We start from the raw sequence: 24,856 nt of genomic DNA on the forward strand, positions 1-24,856 counted from the left end.
TGTACTCCACCACTTTCTCTCCAGCCCCCAAAAAGTTAAAAAAATCAATAGGGAAGTGAGTGATACTGGGAAAAGTACACTGCAGTGTTTTGATCGCTATTGGTAACAAATTCTTTTCAAGACATCTTATAAATGATCAGACTCAGCAGTCTGTTGGAACATCAAGACAAGAAAGTCCACCTAGAGAACAATACAAAAGAAAAAGGAGCAAGTAAAAATGGGGCAATCCAGGGGATGTGGGGGCAGAAGAGAAAAGGCAGAGGAGGAGACCACGAGAAGAGGGGAGAAGAGGCTGGAGGAAAACAGCTCGGCAGTTCTGAGGCGGCCTGGGCAGGGGGTCAGCGGCGCTCTCCACTGCCTACCCGCCCTCTCGGAGCACAGCAAAGTGCCAACCCAGACATTGAGCTCCTCTGTGACTGACAGACTTCCCAGATCCTCACTGCCTGTGCCTCTGTTCGATCCAACTTTTGGAAATCTGTAGAAATCTGCAGTTGTCACAAGGATGGAGGGACGGATATTGGCATTTGGAGGATAAAAGCCAGGAATGCGGGACAGACTGCCTGTGACAGCCGCCCCCCAACACATACACAAACCCATCACTAAGCATCTTTCTGGGCTCGCCAATGTCCTGCCAGATATTCAAGAAGGTAAAAATCCTCGGCTTATAACCTAATTTCATTTCATGCATTCACCAAAACAACTCGGGGGGCACAGTTTTCCCACACCACATTTTTTAGGAAGAACAGCTGTCCTGTAGAAGGAGGAAACCTCTACTTTGGCTTGGAAATATACCCTTCAGAAATCACACCACCAGCAGCCACGTGGCTTGCGGATTTCTGAGTCCCAGGCACAGCACACAGGGGCAGGTGGCCTCCGGGGACACCTCCCACTCATGGAGACCCTACACTGGTGCAAGGACCTGCAAACATCACCATCCCTTCTGCGGGGCTGCTCCCACAGTGTGATGTGAAGACTGACGGTCAGTCCACAAGTTCACCAGCACCTCCTTGCACTCAGATAAGGAGTTTGTTCAGCTGACTTTCTTTTTTCCATGGCACGACTCAGGGAAGGGAGCTGATGGGGGTCTTACAGACACACTCTGTCCCAGCAGACCCGCACCCAAGTACCACTGTTATCGTATAGAGTCACACCCCAGCATCTGCGCACTTGAACACAAGCTTGCAAGTTACGTTTATCTCATTTCTTTCTATTAGTTAGAGTGTTGTTTTGATTTTTTAAATTATATGGTACTTACATTTCAGGATAGGATAGGGAGCACCACACAGTATGTTATAAACAGGGAAACTGGGTCTGCAGGAGTTAGGAACCACCCACTGCTGTAGAGGAGGAGGAGAATCATCTGGATCCAGCCTTGAACACTGCTTTCTAAAAGTACAGGGGAACCCACCAAAGCAGGATGTGATTACCTGGGCTGCTCCAAGGTAACAAACCTAAATGATTCTCCTGGGGTCGGTCCGAGAGACCGGCCATTGAGGTTTTCCAGTTTCACTTCATTTTAAAGTAGCAGAGAAAGAAAGAGGGACTGCCTCTCCTCCCAATGCTTAAGACAAGACTGCGGGAAGGGACTGGAAAAAGACCCCCTGGGACAAAACCATTGGTCCTGAATATGCTTCTAAGCCGTAACTGCAGGGCCATGGAGCTATGACACAGACGATATGGTGGGTCCACAAAGGATATTCACAATCTGACACTTACAGAAGAAAAATACAAACTCCTGTTCTGAATCAAATATACCTGATATGTTTTAACTTAAATCTCTTTTAAATATATAAAGTCTATATGTCATAATCAATATTATAATTAAAACCACATGGGGGATGTCTTGGATAAGCAGGATGGTTTGAACTTCCTTATTAAATCCGTCTTTATTTAGTCTCTTGGACTTCATGAATATACACCTAAAATTTCCTGTCCATATTTCAGGCTGCCACGGCTTAAAATTAGAATGGCTTGACCCCATCAACTATAATTTGATACATACAGACAACATTCATAAGAGAGAAAACTTTTCTACCAGGTAAATTGCTCTAAAGTCAAAAAACAGTTCTGTAAATACAAGTGGTGATAAGCAGCTATCAATTTCATTCTAAAGAGCTTATTCAGACTGACGGGACCTGTGCCCGTGTAAATTACCTGCGGTCAAGTCCACATGCAACCTCGGGGAAGCCCACACGACTGCAAGACAGCAGGCGCATGCGGCACGGGGAGGTTCTTCCCGTCCTCGCCCCCCTCTGAGCCCCAGAACGCGGGGCTGAGCACTGCTGTCCTGACACGGGGCGCTCTCTCCCGCATTCCTGGGCCATCTGTCCTCTGGTTCCCAGTCCGCACGCTGTCAGCCTCAGGCTCACACACTCAGATCATCTGTCCACTCCAAAAATAGCTCCTGCTCAGGAACGCAGTGTGGACCTGGGGAAGACTGAGTGGGAAATAGTCTCTGGTTCTGGACAGCCTTCTCGTGGTCACAGCTGTCAGAGGGGGGCGGGCCCTCACACACACACACACACACACACACACACACACAGCGCAGCACACACACACACACACACACACACAGAGCGCAGCACACACACACACAGAGCGCAGCACACACACACACACACAGAGCGCAGCAGAGTGAAAATTCCGGGAGCAGAAAACTACATTCTAACACACAGTTTCCTCCCAAACCTAACCGGGTACTGATGAAAACAAACCCTTTTCTTCTTTTTCCTTTTTGGGGGTGGAGGTGGGGTGCGGTTTCCTCCATTCAGCAATGGGCATCAGAAACCCGGGGTTGGGGGGCAGCCTTCACTAACCTTCCCTCACATGGGCCCCCACCCTCCCTCTGAATTCCAGAGGAGCTCAGATAGCAATATTAGAAGCCCTGACTATGAAATACTTTGCTAACTATTAATATGAGCTGCAGTCGTTGTGAGTTTCAAATACAACAAATGTATTAGCAACATTGGATTCTGATTTTACTCTTAGGAGATTTTTCCATCAGACTGAAGAACTAACTTTATTCTTATGTCGTAACTTCTCAATGGAGACTGAAGAATAAAGTTAAAACTGTTTCCTTAAATTTCATATCTACACTAAACAAATTAGGTGTTATATCATATGACTTAACCTTCCAAGGTGAAAACTCTGGGCTCACACACACACACACACACACGTCTTCCTCCCCAGCCAATCCCTCAAAGGAAGGTGTCTGATGCTGGTCTCTGCCTGCAGAGCCCAGAGGAACACAGCCCTGACACAGACAGACACAAGAATGTCCTCCCTGACCAACTGCATAAGACAAAAAAATCCAAGTATGCCACTTGGTAAAATAAATTGGCAAAATCAAAACCCACAAGTGGGCCGAGGGTGGCGGGGGGGGGTCAGTAGCCAGCAACTGGGTCTCGCTAGAACCAGTGATCCAGGCAAGGATTCCACTTCACACAGCACCAAGGTCAAGGGGGTGTTGTTTCCAGACTTTCTCCTGGGGCCATGATTTATAGAAAACATTCTCCTTTTAATTTTCCAAGTGGCAGTCTTAGACTCAGTTTCCCTCCCTGGAGGCTTTAAAGGGAGAATGACCAGGATGCCTGAAATTCCTCAAGGACGTCAGGATGGAGGGGTGTGAGCAAAAACCTGGCCTGAACACTGAGAGCTTAAAACGATGCAGGGACTCCTATTTCTGCCTATTTTCCACAAAGGGTCTCAACTCTTGGCCTTCCCCATCCTGAGAACACTCACCTGGGGACCACACTCCCCGCTCCTGCCTCCTGCCCCTAAGCCCTAGAGATGTGGAGGAAGCTGGCAAGAGAACCAGCCATTCCCTCTGGGAAAGGGGGGGGGTCTCTGGGAACACCGCCGTGTGCCTCCACTGTCTGCGTGTCAGCCCCGTCAGAACACTGCAGGGCCAAGACACGGACTCAGTAGGTTAGTTATTTCAAGGAAGACATCCCGATTCACCAGCTTCAGGGCCGACGTCAGACTTAACGCTCATGATTATTAGAAATCCTGTGGTTTACAGATATAGTCTCCTATGAAAATATAATTTGGAATAAAACAGTATTTTGCAGAAGGAAATGGCTTCTGCAGACCCTTTCATCTGGATGTGCTCGACCTCTAAAATAATGCTGTTGTTCCTGCTTTGCTAACTTGGGGCTACCTCACCAGCCCCCCAGGTGAGACCGCTCAGTACCGGAAAGCAGCAAGAGACCGGCCTAACCGAGTCTTCAACCTCCACGGGTCTCCTCAAAACACATCTGAGCTAGTCACTGGCCAGTCTGGAATTTTATAGGAGAAAGGGCTAGAAGTTCTCTTCTCAACTGCTGACACCTGTCAGCGAACATCCTCACCCTCCACTCACCAAACAACCCGAGAGACCAGAGGGACTGGAACTTTCTAAGTGTCATGAAGCCCTACCCACTGGGAGGAGTCAGTCCAGTCCCAGGCTCTCTCCCCAGGGCCAGTCTGGATCCCTCTGTAGGTCCCCAGGGCTGGCCCAGCAGTAACCAGTGCCCCACCCTCCCTGACCACCTCCCTTACCTGCCAACAAAGCTATGATTTTTCCAGTAGTCATGTACAGATGTGAGAGTTGGACTATAAAGAAAGCTGAGCCCTGAAGAATTGATGCTTTTGAAATGTGGTGTTGGAGAAGACTCTTGAGAGTCTCTTGGACTACAAGGAGATCCAACCAGTCAACCCTAAAGGAAATCAATCCTGAATATTCACTGGAAGGACTGATGCTAAAGCTGAAGCTCCAATACTTTGGCCACCTGATGCAAAGAACTGACTTATTGGAAAGGACCCAGATGCGAGGAAAGATTGCGGGCAGGAGGAGAAGGGGGCGACAGAGGATGAGATGGTTGGATGGCAACACTGACTCAATGGACGTGAGTTTGAGCAAACTCCGAGAGATGGTGCAGGACAGGGAAGCCTGGCGTGCTGCAGTCCAAGGCGTCGCAAAGAGTCGGACACGACTGAGCGACTGAACAAGAACAAACCATTTTGACCATGGTGCTACAGTCAACAACTCCACAGTGATTTTCAACAACTCGGTTAACACTTAAGGAAACTCAACGCTTTAGGTGACGTGTGGGGTAATGTCACACAGAAGCACAGAACTGCCTTCAGGCTTTCAAAAATTAAAGCAAACTGCTCAGAGTTGTAAGGTGGATGCAATGATACAGCACAAGCCCTTCCTTTCCTAGAAATGAGGAAGCCGAGGCTAAAGAATCTGAATATCCAAAGACAGATGACAGCCTTTCATTTTTACAGGCTTTACTTGAAATGCACACGTTATGCATTTAACGTAATGTCTCAAGCTTGACCTGTACACACGGTTAGCACTGTGGTAGATGACGCTTTTCTTTCTTTTAAAAATGGGTTGTACATCCTGGTTCTCGATTCTTTATTATTCTTCCAAACCTGTAATTTCTCTTTCCAGGTCATTATTTACCTACTTCCAGGTCAGACCCTTTCATTTAGGGTCAAGCCTCCAGAAAGCAACTCAGTGACATTCGTTTTTTGTCAGCTGAAGTTTTTTCAGCTCTGAGATCCTTCCACTGTTTTTCTGTAAGACTCATTTACTATTTGTTTTGTGTTGCTGACTAGCCACGTATAACTCATCGATGAAGGCAAGTAGCCATCCATCCTTCCAAATTGATTCTCCATCCTTTAAAAACTATGTAAAGTCAAAATGTTTCACGTGATGTTAACATTACAGACTAGGTCATCCTCAGTGTAACTGTTAGTATATACTTCACTTTATTCTATCTTCACTGAAAGACCACAGGTTAACTGAGCTTCCCACCACCCCCGACTAAAGGAGTAATCCAATGTTGTAATTTACAACCAATCAGTCTGCTCCATTTAAAAAAATTAGTTTAAAAGATAAATGCTAAAAAATTCTACTTGAGACAAACAATATATATAAAGTTAATCTAAATATAATATAGGGTTTTAGCTTCATGTACTTTCTGAAAACTAAAATACAAGTTTCTTCTTCCACAAAAAAAGGTGAAGAAATGGAAAACAGACAAACATATGAAGATTAAACGTGTAAATTCTCAAGAGAGAGAGATGATTGACATATGATTTAGTAGAATAGCAAAGAAATATGGCCGCAACCTCTAGTTTCGGAGGAAAATCTTTTACCTCCAAATACTACTTTTAGGCCAAATGTGGGTGCTGCCTTTATCCAGGTATTCTCCGGGATGTCAAGCAGAAGGAATAAATAGCAAGTATAATTAGTTGCTGATCTCTGGCAAGGGTTTGGGTATACTAAGCACTGAATGCTCATAAGATAGCATCTTAAGAAGATGTGTATCTCTGTAATCCGACTGAGACTAACCAAAATTAGATGGGAATTTAAGTATAAAATGTCACACATTTTTACATCTGGCAGAGAGATAAGGAGAGACGATAACCTTCCAATTAAAAACATGATAACCTTCAAATTAAAAATAAAGTTCCTTTTCAAGGTCACAAAAAAATGCACAGCTACCCAGCACCAGCCCAGCTTCCTGGAAACGTTTCCTCTTGTTCTCACAAATCCCACTGGATATAACTTCCTGTCTACACGCTATCAGCTCCGCGGAGTTTCTGAGTTTTTTCATAAAGAAATTAAGATCAGATTGAGCAGTCTAAGAGTCGGCTGGCCCCGAGGCTCCACCACCTGGGTCCAGAGTCCCTGCGTGATGGGTGGGAGACCAAGGAAATGCTGGAATGTGATTGATGTCCCGCTGGAAGGCAGGACTGTTCCCCCAGCAGCACGGCTGAGACCTGTGTATCCCACGGACAGTCTGAACCGAGACGCCAGAGCCCCACATGTGACTGTTTACAGCATCTCCCTGGGGTCTCACAACACTTGCATACATTCTGTTTAGCCACTCAGTATCTCTTTCAAGGTAGGGGAAGGAAATACTACTTTTCCAAAAGGAAAAAAAAAAAATTACAGGATCTGAAGTCTGGCAGCCCTCACAGAGCTAGATGCCGTCCTGCGACCCTCGTTTTTTTTTTAAGGATGAAGCAGCCAGGCCCAGCAAGTGAAGCCACTGCCTTGGATCCCAGCACTGGAGCTGGACTCAAAGTCTCCTACAGGGACCCCTCACCACGGAGGACGGGCCCCCCAGCCCACCACCTATCTTTGCTCTCTCTTCTCTATCTCCACCACCGCTGATCACAGAGGGACTGGGGCTAAAAGGCCGTCCTAGAAACTGCAGTAACAATACCTGCCTCCAAGACAAAATGCTTCTCTCTGAAACTGTCACTTAACAATCCTATTTCTTTTTATTTGTTGTCATCTAACATCTGATTTGTTAATCTGGCATCTAACAATCCTATCCCTCGCTCCCCGCAGGAGGGCAGCTCCCTCAATCAGGACTGTTTATCTTTCCCATCTCATGCCACCTGATTCCCGCCCAGGAGGGAGGGCTGGCCCAGGCTTGGCCCCTAGTCTCTCTGAGACACCATGGACTCACCAAATCAAATCACTGTGGGTCCTTGTTCGTCAAATGGGGGGAGGGGGCCACCTTACAGAGTTGTTATAAGGTTTAATATATAACAGGCAAAATGCCTGCACAGGTCATATTTCTGAAGGTGCCCACAGACCCCTGCCTGAGAATCACAGACGCTCGGTTGAAATGCAGACCCTACACCCGAGTCATAGATCCTGAGATGGAAAGTCTGCAGAGTGGGGCTGTGTTTTACTCGGTGCCCTGGGAGATTCGAATGCACACCCAAGCTTGACATCTGCTGCAAGGACAGGGTAAAAGCTCCCCAGGATTCTTCATTTCTGATGTTCATCACAAAGTAGATGATTCACTTACTGGCTGGGGCACAAGCTAGACGGCAAACAACATGAAAGGGCGCTGTGACGAGGCAGAAGGCAGGGATACCGGCTATTCTACTGGCTTTCTAACTTTGACTGACCTCGGCCCACAGCAGGAAACACTGTTTATGAGGCAACCGAGTAAGAGCACGTATGTCACACACGCTGACTTCAGGCATGCGCACCAGGTCACTTCAGTCGTGTCCGACCGACTTTGTGCGACCCCGTGGACTGCAGCCCGCCGGGCTCCTCTGCGCATGGGATTCTCCAGCAACAATACTGGAATTGCCATGGGTTGCCATGTCCTCCTGGAGAAGGCAATGGCACCCCACTCCAGTACTCTTGCCTGGAAAATCCCATGGACGGAGGAGCCTGGTAGGCTGCAGTCCATGGGGTTGCAAAGAGTCGGACATGACTGAGCGACTTCACTTTCACGCATTGGAGAAGGAAATGGCAACCCAATCCAGTGTTCTTGCCTGGAGAATCCCAGGGATGGGGGAGCCTGGCGGGCTGCCGTCTATGGGGTCGCACAGAGTCGGACACAACTGAAGTGAGTTAGCAGCAGCAGCCATGCCCTCCGCCAGGGGATCTTCCTGACCCAGGGACCGAGCTCAGTCTCTTAGGGCCCCGGCCCTGCAGGTGGGTTAGCACCACTGGGGAAGACACGGTGACTTCACAGCCTCACAGAGCAAGCCTGCTATGTGTAGTGAGTGCATGTATTTTCTGCACTATCCTAACTTTCAATTTTTCAAAGTTGCTGGTAACAACCTACTGCTTGGAAAAGAACACTTTATTTTATTTTTTAAACAATACACAATTATTATCCTAACAGTTCTTGAGGTCAGAAGTCTGAGATGGGTCTCAATGGGCTAAAATGAAGATTATCAGCAGAACTGTGATCCTTTCAGGAATTTCTCCAGGGAAATCTGTTCCCTTGCCTTTTTCAGGTTCTAGAGGCCAACAGCAAACTATCTCATTTCCTCCAGAAATGGTTCTTCAACATCAGTCCAGTTGTCACCTATAGATCCTGGCATGAACACAGAGCCCTGAGTCCTCTCCCCAGAGATTCAGGTGCCTCGCCCAGTGGGCTCCGGACGCTGCATCTTCCAGGCCCTCCTGGAAGGGACCTTCTGGGTGATGTTGCTGCAGGTCACCCCCAGCCCACGCTGAGGGCCCTCTCGGGAAGGACGGCACAGCCCATGGGCGCGGCTCAGTGTCACAGGGGAGGAGCAGTGAGGAGACCCCCTGACACTGTCAACCCCCAAATCTGGAGAGAGTCTCTGAAGACTGGAGCCTGGAGCTGCCATCGGCTCAGAGGGCAGAATGCAAACAGAGGGGACTGCGTTCCGAGGGGGCTGGTAGGGCGGTTAGGGAGGCTGTGAGAAGCAGAGCTTTCTTCAGCGCTGAACTGGGGGATAAAGACCTCTGGCTGAGTGTTCTGAATAACAAAGCCCCGTTCACACAAGCCAAAGGGGGCTCTGGAAGGCGCTTTCCTACTCCAGGCGGGGGAGGAGAAGAGAAGAACAATTGCTGGGTCAGCTTCTCCCAGAGCAAACTACACCAAACCCCCCCTCCCCAAAAAAAAATTATAGGAAAAGAAACAAATACTTTTCATTCCTCCTGGCCCGCACACCCACCCAAGGCACCCGGTCCTAGAGGCTCCCCCAAAATCCTCGTCATACCTTCCCACTCAGCAGTCCCCGGGGCCGTGTCAACACACTGGTCACAGCAGACCTCTACAAGCTCAGGGCCGCCTGCTTTCACCCTGGCCCAGGGTTCTCTCTTCCCAGATGGAGGGGGGGCGGGGGGTTGGAGGACCAGTCAGGTGACTCAGTGGCCACCGCTGTGAGCACCCACCCAGGCAGCGCCCCGGCCAGAGCGCCCTCCCCAGGGATCTGTCCCCCCACCCCGCCCTTCAAATTAAGACTGAGAATTTTTTTTCCACGCAGATGGCCGCATCCCCGTGTCCTGGGGGAACTGGCGTCAGGACCCTCTGCGGATGTTCAAGCTCCACAGTCAGCCCTCCGTGACCCTGGTTCCACATCCACGGATTCAACCAACGTAGATCGTGAAGGACTTGATTTATTACTGAAAAACGTCCACGTGTAAGTGGACCCGGGCGGTTCAAAATGTTGTTCAACAGTCAACCGTACCCTATTTTTTGTCTTTTGATACCACTTTTGTGATACAGTTGACTCTCAGAGAGTCACTTAGCTCGGATCCTCGGATGCTAATTGTTGGAAAGGTTAAGAATCTTTTTAGATTAAAAGATGTCACAATGTTTCTTTGGGGGGTCTTAATACCAGCCTCCTACGTGTGTCATTATGGTTTCATAAATAATGAAAATTACTTTAACGATCATGAGACACTCCTCTGTCACAGGCCCCATCCTAACCTCTTTACTCAGACAACTTCACTGCATCATCCATCCATCTTCCGCTGTGGATCAGTTACCACCTGAGGCACAGAGAGGGCGAGAGGGAGCTGAAGATCACACAGCGGGAGGCAGGGGGCTGGCACCCTGAGCACGCAGAGGGTCCAGGACGCTTCTGTCCGTTCTTCTGCTTTTCTTTTTTTTTTTTTTAATGCATATTTACATCTTTACTTACGTAATCTACTAAAGGAGGAAAATGCCAAGTACCCTTTATTAAAATAGTATGCTTATGTTCCTTTCAATTTCTTATTGAAGCTGGTGGCCTTCTTTACTTATCAAAAGTCATTTTAAAATCCAACCTGCTTAGAGAAGGTAAAGGATAATCTTTCCCCTCCCCAAGAGACATAAATTACAGTTATACTAAAAATCGGCTGATTAAAAAAAAATCTTTGTTTCTTTAATAAGAAAAGCAGTCTTGTTTCTGAAAATTATGGAGTGTTTTTTAATGTTTAATTTCAAACACATGAAATGTTAATCCTTTACTGTTTTCCCAAACTTCAGACTCCAAACTTTAGGCTAACATTATTAGCATTGGTAAGAACATGAAAAACAAGATACTTTCAGATTTCTCAACGAGAAACTGCACACTGTCATGTCCGTGTGTCCCACAGAAAGAACCAGGACCCTGACCGGTGTGGAGGCCACCCTGGGCACCCCAACTTCAGGAGTGTGACCTGTGGTTGAAACAGCTGCTCGTGGTTTTCCTTTTCCATTTTCTCGTTAACTAGGTCAAGTGTACCCTTGTCATCTTTCAGAAAAGTCAATTTTGCTGTAAATGAGAAATCTGATTATAACAACCAAGCGTGTCTGTGACTGAGCAAACTGCCCTGGCAGTGGGCTGCCTGGGACACCACCTGGACCCAATCCCTCCAACAGTTTCTACCTGGGCATGTGGGGGAGGAGGAAGAAATGCTGATGACGTGTGGGCATTAGTGATGCTCTCATTCATCCGGAGAAGGGGAGGCAGGGAGGTGACCGGAAGGGCCACACCCAACGGTAAGAGAGGGACTCCCAAGGGTGCATCTTCAGATGCAGCTATGTGATTCCATCCTGTGTGCTCCCTGGGGACCACACAGAACTGAGTCACACACCTGACCGGGTGGACCCAGAGTGGCCGGGTGCAGTGACCACACACTGTACAGGGGGCTAGCATTTGCGGGTCTGCTTTTATCGGCTCTGCTTGCTTAGTCGCTTCAGTCGTGTCTGACTCTCTGCGACCCCACGGACCGTGGCCTGCCAGGCTCCTCTGTCCATGGGATCCAGGCAAGAATACTGGAGTGGGTTGCTATTTCCCTCTCCATTTATTGGCTCTAGGTAATTTTAATAACAAACATCCACTTGAAAGTGGGAAGAGTGGAGGATGTTGCTTTTTAGTCACTAAGCCATGTCCGACTCTTTTGCGACCCCATGGACTGTAGCCCGCCAGGCTCCTCTGCCCATGAGATCTCCCAGGAAATACCGGAGTGGGTTACCATGTCCTCTTCCAGGGGATCTTCCTGACCCAGGGATGGAACCCAAGTCTCCTGCATTGGCAGGCGGATTCTTGACCACTGAGCCACCAGGGAAGTCCAACAGAGGATGGAGGATACATACAGCAGGACAGAGGCGTGGGAGGACCGCAGGTGTCTCCCCGCCACCTCACACTCACACCTGCTCCTCAGCGGGCCCATCCAGGCCTCTGTGCCCGCTCCCTGGAGCCAGAGGTCCCCACGGCCTCTGCGTCCCAGGGGATTTCTGGTGGCATTGGAGGGTCTTAAGAGGGGTGGCTGAGAAGGAGGCCTGGGGCTGGGCTGCCTGATTCCAATGCTTTCTCCCTCTGCCCAGCCTTGGCGCCTCGGCTGCCACCCCCCAGCACACAAGGTTATCATAAGGATTTGACCACGTAAAACAAGTGAAAAACAAAGAAAAGAGGAAAAAGTGCTGACCCAGTTCAGGACACACTCAGGTAGTATCCCCCAATGACAGAATCATGTTAAAAGATCAACGAGCCAATTTATATACCTGCTCCTGTTTTAGCATACACTAAAAGGAATCGCACAGACAATGAATGATATGTCAAATGATACACTGGGTGTTTAAAATCCAAGAGGTATGGCTGAAAATTACCATACAGAAGTCTACACGATGCACTGAAAGAAAAGTTCCTCCATCATCAAGATACCTCAGTGTCAGTAACAGGTCGAGAATTCGGGACCAGAGATTATTTAGAAAAAACCATCAATATTACGACGACCATTCAGTTCTCTGAACAGGTGGGGTGTTTGACACAAACCCTAGCCATCCAGAAAAGATGACGCAAATGCAAGAAAGAAGATAAAAATCACCTTGTTGTCTGAAACATCTTTTCAAATAATCATATAATTAAATAGGGATGCAAGACTTAACACCAATGACTGGACAAGTAAGACCCTAAGGTCGACAGTGGACAAAAACTAATTCAGGTGCACCAGGCCTGTCTGTAAATTCTGGAAGTGTCTGCAGTGTTTCCACAGTCAAATCAGATGATGGGGCAGATTCAGAGAACCCTGGCAAACGCAGGGAAGGAAACACATCTCTACAGGTTTACTAAGACAATGAAAAGTCATGGTCACAATCTGAACAGCCAACTAAGCTTGCACTATATGCCTGGTTCTGCATGGATTATCTCACCGAAGCATCAATATGACACTGGGAAGTGGTTACCGTTTATCACTCCCAGGTCACAGAGAAGGTAAATCAGAGGTCTGAGACCACACAGTTACAAAGTGAGGCACCGATTCAAAGCGGACTCCACAACACAAGTTCTTAATCACTAAAGTGTAAATAAACAAAAAATGACCAAACCAGCATAAATTAATGACCGGTTCTTCACACCAGCGTCTTGTCTCAAACTCAGCTGTCGATTTAGGAAGAATAAGACCAATGATGTAGTTTCCCAATTTCCGCATACTTCTGGGGAGTAGAATTTAACTCATGTCACTGGTGTGACTGCAAATAAAGATTTGTGAACACAGATGAGATCACACACTTCCTGAGGTCACTGGGTCAGAGTTAGAGAGACCTTAGGGGTCATTTAGTCAAGTCTTCATTTTATGGATGAAAAATCAAAGTTCAGAGAAGGTGAAAAGTGTTCTCCAGGTCACATGTAAGGAATCCAGGTCAAAACAAAGAAGGCCAAAAGGGAAAAGAAAATAAAACTTTTAACACTAGCACATTCACTAGTAAAACATAAAAACATAATAAAGTGCAATACATTTCTAGGCTGTTTTACTTAACGTAAATTCATTTCTCTGTTCTTACTACTGAACTAATAAGCATTCTAGCTACTTTAATGTAAAAGAAAAACAAAAACAAAACATCATGCTGCTGATTTGAAATCAATGAGAGAGGCAAAATGATCTGAGACAGGACGTGTTTCATTGCCTAAGGTCAGAAGCAGACAGAACATGCCCTGGTCTATACACACACATCGATTCATGGCACAGACAAATCAATGAGGCCCTATATCATCCAACTGAAATATAACACTCAGTTTAATCCATCCATTAAAAGATCATTACTCGAAATAAGGTGACAATAGAATTGATTTCTGATTTGTATTATAATAGCTTTTCATACCTTCTGCTGTGTTCTTTCACCCTTTCTAGTGAGTTATGGCAGATACAGACCTTAAATAATAGATTATTTGTAACCTTTTCAAAAAGTTGTGTGCGGGGGTCATATCAACCTGTATTTCCCAATCACCCTGAGACCAGCCCACGGGCTTTGAGGAGACCAGAGTTATGGAGGGGTTTGTTGAGCCGGCCAGCAGTGTCAGTGTGGCCCAACACCTGGAAGCCTGGGACCAACAGCCTCAGTTTCCCTGACTGTGGAACAAAGCATGAGAGATGCATCCTCCTGGGGCCCTGCCTACGTGATCCACAGCATCACCCTCCTTGAGACATGGAGGTTCTTCCGAGCATGAACACCAAGGCTTACTGGTCTACCAAATTAGCCAGAGGACCCCAACGCCAGTAAGTCACGGCCAGCCTTCATGGCCTGTCCGTCTCTAGTCTTCTATACGTGTATGACTGAAACAAAGAGGAAACTGCCACTTTCACGGGAGCACACTACAGATTTACAGCCCATTCTGAGCTGGTCTGGGGCTCATCTGACCGTGTCCTCTTCCTCAGTGTGATCGCTAGTTTCTTGGTTGGTTAATTTTTAACCAAGTCAGTTAAAGCAGAAAGCCATTACAAGGACACACGTTAAAAGATTCTGCCTCTGTCCTCCTCCTGCTCAATATGACACCATGCCAAGTCCACTTTAGGAGCCTGGCCCCTCGCTGTTATCTCTGAGCCCGGGCTAAGGTCTTTTCTCTGAGTATGAATCCCTGGATGGGATGTCTTCACTGTCTTACTTGCATAAACCCTAATATACCAATCTGGGTATTCACCCTTAAATGAAGCTGGGATATACAGTCATTCCAGAAGAAATCTAAGGGCAAAATGCTTACAGATATTTACAAAAATTTCCTCTTTTTGCAATGGTCTCTCCCACACTCGATATGACAGTTCAGCTTAAATGCACTGCCTTTATCAAGTCTTCCCATATCATTCATTTTAGCTTTTACAGAAATCTTTTCTTTTCCCATTCATGTCTTAAACACTTAGGTAACAGTGAATCATATATACTGATAGCAAAAGTACCCCTGACATAAACAGGTTTTGGAAACAAACATGGCTTAAGTGCACTACACAACCAGTAAGAAGAGCCCAGTGCCCTGGCCTGCTAAGCTACATGCTCTCCTCTGCCAGCAGCGAGTCAATTACAGGTTAATATATATTTTCAAGGAGGAGTTGGGGTGGGAGGGAGAAGGAGGAGGAGACGAGGTAGGAAGAATTAAAGGGAAAAAAAATGTATTTTTCCCTTCCTCTTCATTGCACTCACAGGCATCTTTCTGCCCCAGTTTAAATTACTGATATTTTTAAGTACAAAGCAGGCTAGTTTTCCTCTCATCCTTATCAGTGGTTGTAAGGTTATCTGCACAAAACCAACATCTAGGAGGGGGAAGAGGCTCTGACCTGTTCTGAATCCCTCTAACACATACACTCATTGTTCCTCAAGGTCTCAAACCTTTCTTGTGCTTAGTCGCTTAGTCATGTCCTACTCTTTGCAAACCCCCCTGGACTGTGGCCTGCCAAGCTCCTCTGTCCATGGGGATTCTCCAAGCAAGAATACTAGAGTGGGCTGCCGTGTCCTCCCCTGCAGGGGATCTTCCCAACCCAGGGACTGAACCCAGGTCTCCTGCATTGCAGGCAGATTCTTTACCGTCTGAGCCACCTGGGAAGCAAATCTCTGTTAGAGGCAATAAATTTTACATCAGTAGATCTGCTCACCTCGGCTCTATCACTCACTAACGGTACACTGCTTTCATCATCCTAGCATGGAGAAAACACAGTGTGTCCCTTTGGGTTTCTTTGATGCTAGAAAATAAGTGAACCGGTATGAGTCCTGCACAAATAAAAGACAGGAGGCTCGCTTTCTCAAAATTCCTGGCCCAAATAAAATTCAAATACAACATGTAAATTCAAAATATAAAGCGGTGGGGTTTCAAACCCTCTCTTCCTGGCTACGCTCAGCAGACTTTACCCTGGTCAGAAGGAGACCAATTGCTTTGTTCTCCGAATCATTCAGGAAAATTAAAAATTAGCTCTTTCTTTCCTCTTCAATCACGCCAACAATTCTTACCTACCTGTTCCAGCCCTTCTGTGGGCATTTCTGTTATGTGTAACTGGCCCAGGCCAGCATTTAAACCTTGAGCAGGCTTAGTGAAACACCCTGCCTGCCTGAGACGTGCTTCAATGACAGCAATGCAAACGCTTGTCTGAGCGTGCATGCAACTGGACTCGTTTTTAGAGACTCACAACTGTGCACAAGCTCTCACCAAGAGTCACTCCTTTCGAGGTGAAGGTAGGAGAAGGCCAAACCAAGGGACAAGGTCAAGAATTTATTTAAAAAATATTAAGAACAGATGTCACCTTTGACATATAAAATATTACAAGCACATAGGAGTACATGTAGCAAGCAAACCTTCCTTTGAAACAAGCTGTTCAAAATTGCTTTTATTTTTCAAATATTTAAATGTTTAAGTCTATTTTAATATCAACTTTCAAAAAAAATCAGCTTGTTCCTCTTCCATAAGTAATCGGTATCTGTGCATTCCACATTCAAATACTAGATTATGACAGCGAGAATCTCTTAAAGGTATAAAGGCTGGAGCCAATCAGAAGGAAAAGGGTTCTGCTCTCTTTTTCCTCCTAGTCATGGATTAAGGACTATACTGATAATATCAAGCATCTTCCTACAGAAATAATGCTGCATTATTAATTTCCTCTACTCTGACAGTAGAGGAAAAGGTATAAAAAGTACCTTTGTATGTTTTATGGTAATTCTATTTTACTTCCAGGAATCATGTACCAGTCTCCTCTACACACAGGCACACCACCTACCTAGTATTCAACAAATAATGTACAGACAGGGTGCTTAATTTAAGCAAAAAGCTGTCTAAGGATATGTTAGTCACTCAGTCATGTCTGACTCCATAGACTAGCCCATCAGGCTCCTCTGTCCATGGGATTCTCCAGGCAAGAATACTGGAGTAGGTTGCCATTCCCTTCTCCAGGGGAACTTCCCAACCCAGGGACTGAAGCCAGGTCTTCTGCATTGCAGGCGGATCCTTTAAGGTCTGAGCCACCAGGGAAGCCCAGGTAAGGATGAAGCCAGTACAACTCTGACCCTCTTCAAATTTAGCCAAATCAGAACACTGGGAAATTCCACCCTGGCCTGGAGAAGCTGGCCAGCAGTGTCAGGAGAAGCCGGCCCTCTGTGCTGGGGTGGGGTGTAACTCCCAAGGGGCCACCAGCCCACCCAAAAGGGGGTCAGGACAGGGGCTGTAGGAGAGCTTCGGTCAGGAATCTTCCACCCTCAGAAACTTGGAGCATCTATTTCTAACCCTTTCTCTCTGATCACTCAACAATAAGCATAACTAATGCATTTTAGCCATTACTGTATATTCATCTATTTATTCCTCTTTATACTTTTAATTCCACTTAGAAGCTTTTTTCCTCACAGCACTGATTTGATCAGAACACTAAAAAGGCTCCATATTCTGTTTCTTACACACAAATCTATTTTAAAAATCTGTTTAAAATCATATCTGTATTCAGATCTAGCCCAGAGGACACAGGTGACAAAAAGACCTAATTTCTAAAAAGGAGATTTTAAATTTACAAACAAAAAGGAACTTTGTGTAACAGAGTTTGCAAAGGAAAGTACTCTATACACTTCAGCTGGTAAAGGCTTATTTTAATAGCTTAATCCTTGAGACACATGACAAAATATTCCACCGTTTCAGATTTTAGGGGCTTCCCAGGTGGTGCTACTGGTAAAGAACCTGCCTGCCAATGCAGGAGACGGAAGAGATCCTGGGTCGGGAAGATCCCCTGGAGGAGGAAATGGCAACCCACTCCAGTACTCTTGCCTGGAGAATCCCATGGACAGAGGAGCCTGGCAGGTTACAGTCCATGGGGTCGCAGAGCTGGACACAACTGAGCGACTAACACCAAAGGGTATTTATTAGCTCTAGGGCCTGTAGTCTGTACAGACAGAGTTCAATTAGCTGCACTGGCAAACAGGCATAAAGATTCTTGTAGCATCATCTACCAAAGCAATATGTAAGTTTCACCCTAAATGGTCAATGATCCACGACTGATTTAACACATTATGTTACAAACACTGGAATAGTAAGCAATCATTTACAAGTGATGATCCTACACTGACATATCTACAGAAGAAACAATAGAATAAATGACAGACTTGCTTCAATTGGTAGGGAACAGAAATGAACCAAGACAGACCATGAAATGATCGCTGAAGCCAAGTGATGAGTACATGGGTGGTCACGACTAACTCTATTTTTATGAATGCCTAAAATGTTCCAATAAAATCCTTAAGATCTGATGGCCAAAACAGTTCCTAACATAGAAAGGTGTTCGTGATATATTCTTTGAAACACACCATGAGGTGTTTCAATGAAGTGAAATTTATATATCCTAAAATTCACTCATTTGAGCACTCAGGATGTTGTGATTAGAACACCTAAATGTGGCCACTTGGTCTGCCAAGTTACTGACTCTGAGACCTGAAAATAATTGACCATGATTGGTCCTCAGTTTCCTCTTCTGGAAAATGAGTATAACATCTACCTCTCAGAACTGCAGGAAACAGCAAATGGGAAAGGGTTTTGCAAACTGCAATTTGTCAGTTAAATTTTGACTGCACCATTTCCTAAACTATTTACCCATTTTAAGTAGACTGTTCAATGAGTTTCGTAAATTTATACTTGGGCAACCACCATCCCCATGCTTCCCAGGTGACAAAGTGGTAAAGAATCCGCCTGCCAATGCAGGATACTCAGGAGATGTGGGTTTGATCCCTGGGTCAGGAAGATCCTCTGGAGAAGGAAATGGCAACCGACTTCAGTATTTTTGCCTGGAGAATTCCATGGACAAAGGAGTCTGGAGGGAGTCAAAAAGAGTTGGACACAACTGAAGCGACTTAGCACACACACACACCATCTCCATCAATTCTAGAATACCTGCAACAACCCAAAATTTCCCTTGTGCCTCTGCAGGCAGTCCTCTGTCCTACCCCTAGCGAAGGCAACCACTGACTGGCTTCCATCTTCTGCCTTTTCTAGAAATCTCACACAAATGGAATCACACAATATGTAGTGTTTAGAGTCTGGCTGCTTTCTCTCATTGAGGGTCTCTTGTGGGGCATGTGTCAGAACTTTGCTTCTCATTGAGGAATTGCACACTGAGGAATTACGACACACCACATGTCTATCCATTCACCGGTGATAGACATTTAGACTGTCTCACGTCTGGCTATTAGAAGTAATGCTGCCGAACATTTGTACGAAAACCTTTGCGTGAACGTATGTCTTTACTTCTCTTGAGGCAGATACCTAGAAGTGGAATTGCTGGTCCATGTGGAAAATGTTATGTTTAACTTTTTAAGAAAACTGCAAACTGTTTTCCAAAGTGACTGTACAATTTTACATTCCCACTAGCAATTTATAAGCCTTTTAGTTTCTCCACATCCTCACCAACACTTGGTAGTGTCCATCTTTTCATTATTGCTCATTCTAGAAGATGGGTAGTGGTCTTTCACTGTGGTTTAAATTTGCACTTTCCTAGTAATTAAAGATGGAGAAGGCAATGGCACCCCACTCCAGTACTCTTGCCTGGAAAATCCCATGGACGGAGGAGCCTGGTAGGCTGCAGTCCCTGGGATCTCGAAGAGTTGGACACGACTGAGTGACTTCACTTTCACTTTTCACTTTCATGCATTGGAGAAGGAAATGGCAACCCACTCCAGTGTTCTTGCCTGGAGAATCCCAGGGACAGGGAAGCCTGGTGGGCTGCCGTCTATGGGGTCGCACAGAGTCGGACATGACTGAAGCGACTTAGCAGCAGCAGCAGTAACTAAAGATACTAGAGATTATTTCCAGGTGCTTATTTGTCCCCCATATATCTTCTTTGCTGAAGTGTCTATTCAAATCTTCTGCTCATATTTAGTTTAGTCATTTTCTTACTACTGAGTTGCAAAAGTTCTTCATCTAATCAGATTCCTTATGGGATATGTGACTAACAAGTACTTTCTCCTGATCTGTGACTTGTATTTTCATTTTCTTAATGGCATACTTTAAAAAGCAAACTTTTTAAAATTTGATATTCAATTTATCAACTTTTTCTTCTGCTGTTCATGCTTTTTGTATCTAAGAAACCCTGCTGAACCCTGAAGCACAAAGATGTTCCCTTATGCTGTCTTCTGGAAATTTTACAGTTTTACATTTAGCTTTGTGATATGTTTCCATAACTTGTTCCTTGGTGGAGGAAAAAAAAAACTAATAATAAACTAGCATTACTAGTAATAAAACTAGTAATAAAAAGCTAGTAACAAACTCCTTTAAAAATATGATTACATATGCTTCTATACAGTTAAAGGCATACAAACACAAACAGAAAGAGAAAAACCTAAACAGATATATACCAAAACAGCAGATAGGTACTTGTATTTCAGCGAATTTTATTTTTTAATTTTTGGCAGTACTTAGGAATAACATATAATAAAGCGGTTTCAAAATGCTACATGCCAAACTGTAGGCTCCGTCTCACTCAGACAATGAATATGTACTTTAGTCCTGCACTAGCTACACAAAAGTATCATCAAAATGGAATGACAAATTTCAGGAGCAGGCAGCCAAGTGTCAGGCTATGCCACGATGGAAGTGGCGGCCAGAGACATCCTGGAAGTTTAGGAGGCCGTGAGGAAAAGTGGCTGCTGAGACCTCAGAGAGCCTCGTGGTTAGAGACAAGGACGAGGTAAACTTCTGGAGAGGAGCAACACCTGGACAGCCTGGCCTCAAGTTCAGTGCAGAGAATACCAAGTGTCCAAAACCAAAACAAAACATTTGGAGGAGCCGAGCAGCATGTTTAATTGTTTTAAAGAAGCTTCTTTTTCTAACAAGCATCTTGTGTGAGGATAAAAAAAAAAGGCACATTTTAGAATGCTAGTAACTGTTATATGTGCTGTCTTTAACAACACAATGGCCAGATAACAAAAATTAATGAGTTATTGTGGAGTGTAGTATGCAGTTCTTCGCAAATTAAGTTTAATTACAACAGAAAGATGTCCAGTTCTCGCCAGAAGCTTTTAACCTTCCATCCGTGGCCAACGAACTTTAGAAAGAAGGCATACCTTCATTTTGAACCAAATGTAATGAACAATATATTTAACCATTAAGCCAACTTCAGGAACCCACTCCTGTGCAGAGCTGGGAGTACTTCTGAGCCAAAACGGGAGCCACTTCACCTGCTGATGAGTTCTGACTTTCTGCTTCTCTGGATAACACGCTCTACCTTCCAGAGAACTTCCGGCCCACACGCGAGCAGCCCGCCCCGCGTCCTCAGAGCTCAGGCCCCGGAGCAGACACTTCCGGCAGCTGTGCCTTACACAACCCGGTTCTTTGGCTTCTTCTGGCAATCGCTGAGAAATCAGGACAACAAAACCGTGTGTCCTCCTGAATCCGGGGGCCCTTCTCTGGCACCACAAATCCTGAAGTCGGTCTCTACTGCAACCAGGGGGTATGGGGGGTGGGGGGGAGACAAGGGGGGCAGGAAGAAAAGGTGGGCCTGCATGCGTGTAAGAGGGGTGCCTCCGGGCCCCCAGTGGGCCTGCCAATGACCATTAATGAAACACAGACAACGCAGACACGGTGCCAGGGCATGCTGGAGGCACCTGACAGGATGAAGTGACTTGGTCATCATAATCCGCCTCTCCCACCCTCACCGTCCCTACTCGGCGGTGGGGAAACTGAGGCAAGCAGAGGCGAATGACCTGCCTGGGTCAGAGCCACTCCCTCCCAACCAGCACCCTGAGGGTCAACACCTGCCCTACGCTGTCGCTGTCATTTCATCTCTATGTCTGAAAAGCAGACGGACATTTTGATGGGAAGAGACCAGCTCATGACAACAGTCTGGGTTCAGACCGCCCCTTCCCCAAACCTTGTTTGGAATGACACTCTTATCATTTGTTTCTCCAGATCTCCATTCAATTAGATGTTTTTCACTGAACTGGAGGGCACTCAGACGTACACAGTGCTGCCCTGTGCTAAACCATACAATGACCATCCACCTCCCCTGGCCCCGAGGGGCCAGGACCCTGCTTCCCATACGCCAACCCTCCTGAGACGAGGACAACCTCCTCCGAGCGCACCCCACAGAGTGGGCAGCCCAGGGCCCCGCACCCCTCACCGCCCGCGCTCGGCTCCCAGACTCCAGGTGCAGTAAACAGGCGGGTGGGCGCCTCCAAGGCAGTCTTTACCACGTGAGGTCAAGGTGAAGCCAAGCGGTAGCACGACCGCCGATGACACTTCTTTGGCTTCAAACAAGAAACACTATTCCAAACAAGCATGTCCCAAGAAGTAAAATCCATAGGTGGCTTTTAGACGTCTACAGCTAGCGGCAAGCTCTAATACTTTTATCAAACTCTAGAAAAACTCAAAACCTTCACTGACAGTTTTTTGTCCTCTTGTCAAGATCGAGAATCACTGAAGACATCCTCGAGGCCCCACAGAGAGCGCGGCAGCATCGGTAGTGGGTGCCCTCTAAGACGCCAGGTCACAAGACAAAGAAACAAAACGAGAAAACACGACGCGTTCTACGGGACTATCCACCCGAGCTCACGTTCCTCCCTGGGTTTCGTCCACCCCTGCTCGTGTTTCTCCGACAGGCACCAGCCTGCGCCCGGCCCCCTCTTACCACCCGCTACAGAGAGTCCCTCCCCGCCGGGGACAGCGCCCCACAGACGCTCCCAGAGCGGGCGGCTTGGGGTCCTTCCACAGGTCACTCACGTGCTTGAGGACACGGAGAAGCACCCTGGATGGATAACAAAATTATTAAAACAATATATATTACTTATTGTACTAAGACTACAGAAAGGGAATTTGAATACGCTACCTCTGTCTTCCTTATATTATTCCATTATAATGGAATCCACATGATTCCATTGTAAGCAGAGAACCAGAAAGAGCTGACCAGGAAACCTGTTCTGTGAAATGTCACCCCCTGCCCACGTGATTCTGAAGAGGACTGTCAGAACGGAGATGACTAAGAGGACGTCTGCACGGCAGTCCTGGGCCCGGGTGGGGGGAGTGTTTCTGGAAACAAGGAGTGAAGCTGTTTATTTTTCCTTTTATTAGCACCTACTTTTTTAGCAGAGACGCCACAGCGAATCCTCCAGCACAGTTACCGTCAGAGGACTCACCGTGGGGCACTGCAGGCCGACTGACTCCACCACGCACCGGAAACGCTGCCGGTGCCCAAAGGCAGCCGGAAGTGCTCTTTTGAAAATGCCCACGTAGGATAATTTTCAAATATCATTTGATACGGATTTTTCCACATCTCCTATATATGTTATCACACTTTCATAACTTAAAAAATAAAAAAAGAGAAAACCAACTGCCCACAACGTGCCTCTGGCACACTGCTTGGAAGATTCTCGACTCGGTGCTCCGTCATCCTCTCAGAACAGGGCGGGACGGGGGGACCACTCAGTCGTTCCGCGCCACGGGAGGGAGTGGAATGAAGAAACCTGGTCACGCCATTTTTAGAAAGAACAGACCTAGAACCTCAGGGGTCTACCACGTAACAATCCACTCAAAACAACAAGTTCTTGTTTCTCATGACTCTGTGGGTTGACTGGGTGGTTTTTAAAAATTATAAATAAAAAAAATTATGAATGACTGGAACCGACATACTGGTATTCACAGCAGGAAACACAGATATTGAAAATTACTTCAACTTGCCAATAGGGCCTAAGAATAGCCAGGAAATGTCGGTTGGGCTGGCCTTACATGTGACTTTCATTTTCATCTTTTTTCCTGAAACTGTCAAAACGAAGTAACCATGATCAGCACTCAGGCCCACCTACACTTTTGGACCCAGATTTTCAATGTTCTGTGTTTCTGCTTTAATCTAATATAGGTCTTACAATCAATACTTTAAGAAAAATGAACAATTTATTCAGAGTTAATAAGTGAGCGGAACCAATTTATTAGTATTTCCAAAGTAAATCTGACTAAGCAAAGCAACAAAAGCAGCCTCCGCCTTTATCCAAGAAAGGGATCCTCTCAGACCATATCTCCTCTAACCCTCCAGGAAAAGGTTCTGTTGTCAGAGCAATTACACCTAATCCTCAAGGTTAACAAGTAACACAACCAAACACACTTAAACAGGATGTGACCTGAGCAAAGTGTTACAATAAAAACACAATGCATTCACCTGTAGTCAATTCAGTGTTAGAAGTCCAATTTAAAAGCATATTTTAATTTATAAATACTGCTATGGCTTAGGTACAATTTTAACACTTACTATACTTTGGTTGTAGAGTAAACAGAAGCAAAAATCTTAAGTTACTCCAAAACATACATGCAGAGCAGAAATAAGTTTATAATTATCTCTGAAAGAATAATGACTTTTTCAAAACACCATTTAATGTGGAAAGAGAATTTTTAGCTAACTTTGAAAAAGCAAATCTCAGTCATTTAATAAAAGAGAGGAAAAACTGACTTATAAATGAGCAATTTGTTCATACGCTGGAACTGAAAATATTATCTCACATCAGTTCACCACAGCAAAGCAGACCCTGAAAGGAGGCCCTCTTATTAGATGAATGGCCTTATTATGCGCCGTGAACCCCAAAGTCCAGTATCTTTCCTCTTATTGGAATTAGATGCGTCTCCCGCAACAACTCTACAGCTGGTAGGTCTTTCAATCTCTGCCTGCAGATCCAGGCACCAATTCTGTGGCTGACCCGGGGCCAAAGAGGAAAATGCCAAACCTAAGCCACTTAAGTCAATCGGTATTTACTGGACAATCACAATAATACTGGATGTGCCCGGGGAGTCCAGATATGAAATACAGATGTTTACTCCCTGCCTCCAGAAGAATACTCACCCTCTGGGGAGACTGAAATAAAACCTATCATTAACACAGTAAGTATTCGATTTG

The 24,856-nt window shown here is 45.9% G+C and overlaps 1 protein-coding gene across 2 annotated transcripts in view; it reads right to left on the minus strand.

Moving 5' to 3' along the window:
* The window catches only part of TRIO (trio Rho guanine nucleotide exchange factor), a 353,621-nt gene that overhangs the window by 272,045 nt on the left and 56,720 nt on the right, over window positions 1–24,856 (minus strand). The window lies entirely within an intron of this gene.

Source organism: Dama dama, chromosome 25, assembly GCF_033118175.1.
Source record: "Dama dama isolate Ldn47 chromosome 25, ASM3311817v1, whole genome shotgun sequence".
In the NCBI taxonomy this organism is placed as follows: Eukaryota; Metazoa; Chordata; class Mammalia; order Artiodactyla; family Cervidae; genus Dama; species Dama dama.